The sequence below is a fragment of the Accipiter gentilis genome, chromosome 32 (genome assembly GCF_929443795.1).
Source record: "Accipiter gentilis chromosome 32, bAccGen1.1, whole genome shotgun sequence".
In the NCBI taxonomy this organism is placed as follows: Eukaryota; Metazoa; Chordata; class Aves; order Accipitriformes; family Accipitridae; genus Astur; species Astur gentilis.
The window spans coordinates 9,631,008-9,637,728 of record NC_064911.1 but is presented as its reverse complement, the minus strand read 5'-3'; positions in this window follow the sequence as shown (position 1 = coordinate 9,637,728).

Sequence of the window (6,721 nt, the reverse complement as noted above, 5' to 3'; positions counted from 1 at the left end):
TAACCATTCACGAGCATTAAAGAGGCAGCAGACTAAGTGCACATACCTCTTTGCCAAGCAGTGTATTTCTAGCAGCAGACCAAAACCCTGCTCTGGCAAGCAAAGAGGTAGAAGATGTAAGCAGTTATAGTGCAATACAGTACAACGTGGCATGTGGTCATGATAACAGCTTTAGAGAAATGTATACAAGTGTTTTAATTTTGCTTTTGCTTCATTTTTAAGGCACTCGGGGGGGGAGAGGGAAGAAATCGGTGTTATTACATTGCTTTTAATATTTTGATTTCACAGACACTTCCGTACCTAATTTTAAATATTTAATGTTGCAAACTGATACAGATTTTGTATCAGAAACGCCACACTACGTATATTTGTTTTATAAAACATGGTAACAGCTGGAAAAGAACAAGGCTTTTCCTGGCAGTGTGAATAAACCTCTCAGTCATGAACTGCATCTCTCAGCAGTTTGTCCTGTGCGTGTCTTGCATCACATGCTGTCGTCTTGCAGTCATGAGTCACTTGCTTCAGCTCCCACTGCTCAGGGGTATCAGCCTGGCAAAGCTGCCGTTGCTACATAGCTTATTCCCTGGGGAAATGTGCACACAAAGCAGTGGGAAGTCAGGCCACTGCTGTGCTCAGAACAGAACAGATTTGCATTCGAGTTCAAGCTGCAAGGAGTACATGCTAAATTGACTAATACCACATCTATTTCTAGTACTGTTACCTGGGTAATGGTAATTTCATTTTGTTCTTTTCCTTCAGTGGTTACAAAAAAATTTTCTACTTTAAATTAACCTTTAAAAATCTGACTGAAATTCAGTAAGTTCACAAACAATGTGATTTTTCCAGTTAGTGTTATTTCACTAGTTAGCAAAATAGCAATAATAGAGGACAGAGTTCAGGAGTCTGAGAGATGTTAGCTCTGTTCCAGGCTGGAAATTCCTTTCTAATTTGCTCTTGCTTTTGCCTGTGCTATTAGGGGACAATTCTCACTGCTGTTGTAGCTTTGACCATTATGAATAGCAGCAACAGCTAACCTGTGTAGTTCTGAAGGTCTCCTGGTTTTTCCTTCTTAGTACAAAAATATAATGGTAGGATGAAATTAGCAGACATTAGTTGGACCAGGATTTCATACCAAACTTTCATCAGGCGTTTCAGAATGATCCTAGGTTTGCTAGATGTAGCATTTAGTAGTACATTGTTGGTTTAGCACCTATAGGTATCTAAAAAAAAAATAAAAATAGAGAAGCCTAAGCCCCACATACACTCATCCAGTGCTGCAATTCCCACAAATAGCCAAAGCTACAAAAATTCAGAGGAAATAAATCATTAGCTTCCATTCTTGGAACATGAATAATGAACAGTTCTTTTCTGGAACTGAAGATAAATCCAGCTTAAGATCTTCTCAGCAAAGAGCAGCAATTCCAAGGCAGCCCCCCAAAGCTCTAGCAAAAGTAAAATGAATAAAATGAGAGCCTAAGACTAGAGACCATTAGCATAACATGAGCAGTGCATTTCTGGATTCAGGCTTCTGAAACAGGAGACTTAGAAAGTTGTTTTGGACTCATTTCAGTCTCTCACCTAAGTGAAAGCAAGATGCTTCATACAAGTTTATTTCTTATAAGGGCCTTTCATCTTCCCTAATTTGTTATCTGTGGACTGAAGGAGAGAAAAGAGAACTTTTTACATAAAACTTACCAACACCATATAGTGAAAAATATCCAGGAAGATAACAAGAAGTTTTGATAGCAAAGGTTTTTCTCCCGGACAACTAACAATCTCTATAATTAAATAAGCTAAACTGATACAGAAAAGATATGAGATAAATGGGCAAAGACAAAAAATTGCCATCTGGTCCTGGCAGATCTCCGAGCTGCCTATCATTATCAGCAGCAATGGTAGGCTCCATGGCAAACTAACATCATTGACGATGGCTGCTTAGAAATGAGCAAAAATGTCTGTATCATATGCAAGCCCTAAACATGCCAACGGTCAACTGAAAATTCCTGGGCCTGGCATTACAATGCAATACAGTACTTCCTACCCTTGGCAAACAACCGTGTTGGAGTTCAGGCCCTCAATGGCCGATTTTGCAGCTTGCGAACATCAAACAGCAATTTCTTCCTCTCTGCTGTAAAGGGCGCCCAAGTGGATTTCTAAGGAAGAAACAGTGGGCACTCTCTCCTCTTGTCAGTCTACTTGAAGGCAGTGCAGACCTCACGAATTAATTCTGTTCTTCCTTTCAAAGGGATTAATGACAGGGAAAGACTTGCGGGCTTTCTTTTCAGAAGCAAAATTACTCCGTGGCAATACTCTGCAGAAACAAGTACACATTATTGGATTGTACAAATGTTTACAGTTTACAGTCTTCATAATATGGCAGATGTTTCCCAGATGTTTACTGTAGTGGCAAAGCCTGTGAAAATGTGGCTCGAGACTGGAATGAGATCTGCTCCCAAAATTAAGACAGTGTGGAATTCACTTCCCTGGAGAGCCTAACTCTTGGCACTTCCACTTGTTTTTTTACAAATCTGTGTGAAAGAGGTAGGATTTAATCAGGGATTCTCTCCACATCCCCATTACATAGTAAAGAACAAAATTTCCTCACTGAGAGCTATTTTACTATTGTATTCTCCTCTGAGCAGGATCGCAGAGAAGAGTACAGGCTGGAGGCTGACCAAACCTTGATTAAACTAAAGCTTGCAACAGGAGAAAAATTCTAAGAAATCACACACCCAGAAATCTTACTGGACTTTGGGACCAAGTCTGGCTTTTTTGTTATTAAGAAGATCCAGTTTCAGTCTTTTTCCCTTCTGTTTTAGTTCTTTGTCTTTATGACCTTATATGCCTATTTTTGTGCTGAGTATTACATTCACCATAGTGTTCGGCCTGTTAGTCTTCAGGGAAGGTGGACCATGGAAGGAGCAACAGCAGCTTTTCAGCAACAAATATTGCAGGAATGCAAACAGGAGACAGTTTCCAAGACTGCACAACTTGTACCCACAGTCAAAACCACACAGTGAGCGGAATTCAAACCTCCTAGGGCTTTACTTAGATTATGCAAGACAAATATCTGAAAAAGAAAGGTAAATAAGGAACAGTTTAGCCTAGGAACTGTGTAATTGCACCAGGTTGCATGTTCTATTTGGAGCATTGTATAATGCTTGTGCTGAAGACATTGGAGATTTTCTTTGTTTAAAAAAACCCCTCTAAAATCAGCTAGTATGTGCTGGTGTTGAATCCAGAATATTGTGATATTTCGGAAGAATGGTGTACAAATCCTAAAGGAATGATATTACTAATAACCACTCTTCTCTGTTCAACTCCCCAAAAGGAGTCAACACGCAACTGATTGTAAGAAGGATTTTAAGCCTATGCCTTAAAGCTCTTCTCCAAGAAGAAATGTTCAAAAGACTTCTTACGTAGGAAAGAATCTCACAAATGCCTCCTTTAACATTTCTGTATTTTTTTCTGGTGTGGGTCAAATATCAGAAAGACGATATGGAGGTGCTAAAACCTGAAGCCTACCTCTCAGAAATAAGGAACATAAGCAGCTCTACAGAACAGTCAGCCCTTTTTTAAAAGTCAATTCCTGTAAAATAATTAATCTTCCAAGATGAAATTAATGTAAACAGGGTTCTAAAAACAGGTTTTGGAGGTTTCTTAAACCCTCTTTAAAACAGCTTTCTAAAGAATGGAAGATCTTTCATTTTTTGTGTCTAATAAAAAGACATATCAATAAAGTAGCTATATTAAGGAAACCACTGCACAAAATGGTGTTAAAAGTATTTTGACCACGTCTTGGATTGTATTTACAGTAATTAACTGTAATATTTGCAACATGTTGCAATGTTTTTGCAGATAAAATAATTTTTTTTCCTCTTCAAACTGCTCTGTGCTTTCATACATATAAAATCCTTGAGTTTGGCTCCTACAATAGAGAATACACACTCATTGTGGTTTCAGGGACAAGAGGAAAATAACATTCTTTCAACTTCTCTTATATGAGAATTTATATAACCTGCGATGCAGCCATTACAGATGCCTGACTGCAGCAGACTGGTCAAATATGCTAAAGTTTATTTTAGAGATCACAGAACTATCATGTTAATAGTTGTATCTGTCCAAAATATATGACAACTGTTGCAGTGTTACTTTGAAGTAACAAAATCCATACTTTTTTTTTTTTAAAGAAGTCTTTTCCCAGGAAGGGTTGTTTCTATGGTTTACCTTTTAGTTCTACAACAAATTATATTAATCTTGAAAGAGGCACTACATTTCTCCTTGATTTGCATGGTGGCAATAAAATGTAGAATATGCTTGTGTTACCTTGCAGACTGTTGGGCAGACCAACATTTTCTGCCTTCTTGGAAACCTACAGAGGGTGGAAGCAAGGACACGTAGCCTGGAGGAATACAGAGAAATTGTCCGAGCAGCCAGGGATCAGGTTAGGAAAGCCAAAGACCCGATAGAATTAAATCTGGCCATGGACGTCAAGCGAAACAAGAAAAGCTTTTATAGGTACATTGTTGATAAGAAGAAGACTAGGGAAAATGTGGGTCCTCCGTGGAAGGAAACCAGGAGACCTGGTTACCTGGGACATGGAGAAGGCTGAGGTACTCAATGACTTTTTTGCCTCAGTCTTCATCAGCAAGTGCTCCAGCTGCACTGCCCAAGTTGCAGAAGGCAAAGGCAGGGACTGGGAGAATGAAGAACCGCCTGCTGTAGGAGAAGATCAGGTTTGAGACCATCTAAGGAACCTGAAGGTGCACAAGTCCATGGGACCTGATGAGATGCATCTGTGGATCCTGAGGGAAGTGGCGGATGAAGTAGCTAAACCACTATCCATGATATTTGAGAAGTGGTGGCAGTCCGGGGAAGTTCCCACAGACTGGAAAAGGGGAAACATAACCCCCATTTTTAAAAAGGGGAAAAAAGGAAAACCTGGGGAACTACAGGTCAGTCATTTTCACCTCTGTGCCCAGCAAGATCATGGAGCGGATCATCCTGGAAAATACGCTAAGGAACATGGAAAATAAGGTTATTGGTGACAGTCAACATGGCTTCACTAAGGGCAAATGGAACCTGACAAATCTGGGGGCCTTCTACAACAGGGTTACAGCCTTGGTGGATAAGGGAAGAGCAATGGACATCATCTACCTAGACTTGAGCAACGCATGTGACACTGTCCCACACGACATCCTTGTCTCTAAATTGGAGAGACGTGGATGCGACGGATGGACCACTCGGTGGATAAGAAACTAGCTGGATGGTCACACTCAAAGAGTTGTGGTCAACAGCTCGATGTCCAAGTGCAGATGAGTGACGAGTGGCATTCCTCAGGGATCGGTATTGGGACCGGTGCTGTTTAACATCTTTGTCGGTGACATGGACAGTGGGATTGAGTGCACCCTCAGCAAGTTTGCCAACGACACCAAGCTGTGTGGTGCGGTAGACACGCTGGAGGGGAGGGATGCCATCCCGAGGGACCTTGACAGGCTTGAGAGGTGGGCCTGTGCAAACCTCATGAAGTTCAACAAGGCCAAGTGCAAGGTCCTGCCCATGGGTCAGGGCAATCCCAAGCACAAACACAGGCTGGGCAATGAGTGGATTGAGAGCAGGCCTGCAGAGAAGGACTTGGGGGTATTAGTGGATGAAAAACTGAATGTGGCCCAGCAATGTGCACTTGCAGCCCAGAAAGCCAACTGTATCCTGGGCTGCACCAAAAGAAGTATGACCAGCAGGCTGAGGGAGGTGATTCTCCCCCTCTACTCCACTCTCATGAGACCCCACCTGGAGTACTGCGTTCAGCCCTGGGGACCCCAACATAAGGAGGACATGGACATGCTGGAGCGAGTCCAGAAGAGGACCATGAAGATGTTCAGAGGGAGGGAGGACCTCTCCTATGAGGACAGGCTGAGAGAGTTGGGGTTGTTCAGCTTGGAGAAGAGAAGGCTCTGGGGAGACCTTATAGCAGCCTTTCAGTACCTAAAAGGGACCTACAGGAAAGCTGGAGAGGTACTTTTTACAAGGACATGTAGTGATAGGACAAGGGGTAATGGCTTTAAACTGAAAAAGGGTAGATTTAGATTAGAGGTAAGGAAGAAATTCTTCACTGTGAAGGTGGTGAGGCACTGGAACAGGTTCCCCAGAGAGGTTGTGGCTGCCCCATCCCTGGCAGTGTTCAAGGCCAGGTTGGATGGGGCTTTGAGCAACCTGGTCTAGTGGAAGGTGTCCCTGCCCATGGCAGGAGGGTTGGAACTAGATGATCTTTAAGGTCCCTTCCAACCCAAACTATTCTATGAATCTACGAAACACTAGCCAGTATGGATTGCTGAATGCCAATCCAGGTCGAACCTGCTTGCATGGGCGTTGAATCTTAAAATGACCCCTTGCAGTGCATTCAGGGCAGGCACTACAAGTTTTGCTGTACAGCACAGACCAAGTTCCTACACAGCACGAAGGTGGCATAAGGTACTGCAATAAGTAAGTCATATCGTGGCCCCACGGCTAAGCTACAAAGGAGGACTTCTACCTGACACCATGTATAATACAAGCACATGCAGCACTTACTTAATTTGTGTTTATATGCTATCACTATGGTCTTCAACACAGTCAAAACATAGTACTATCTAGAAACTTAGATGTGTGAATTTTTTAAACATGTAACAAGAATGTCACTTTTACACGACTTTGTTTTGAAGGAAGTCTGTTTTCATTTTAC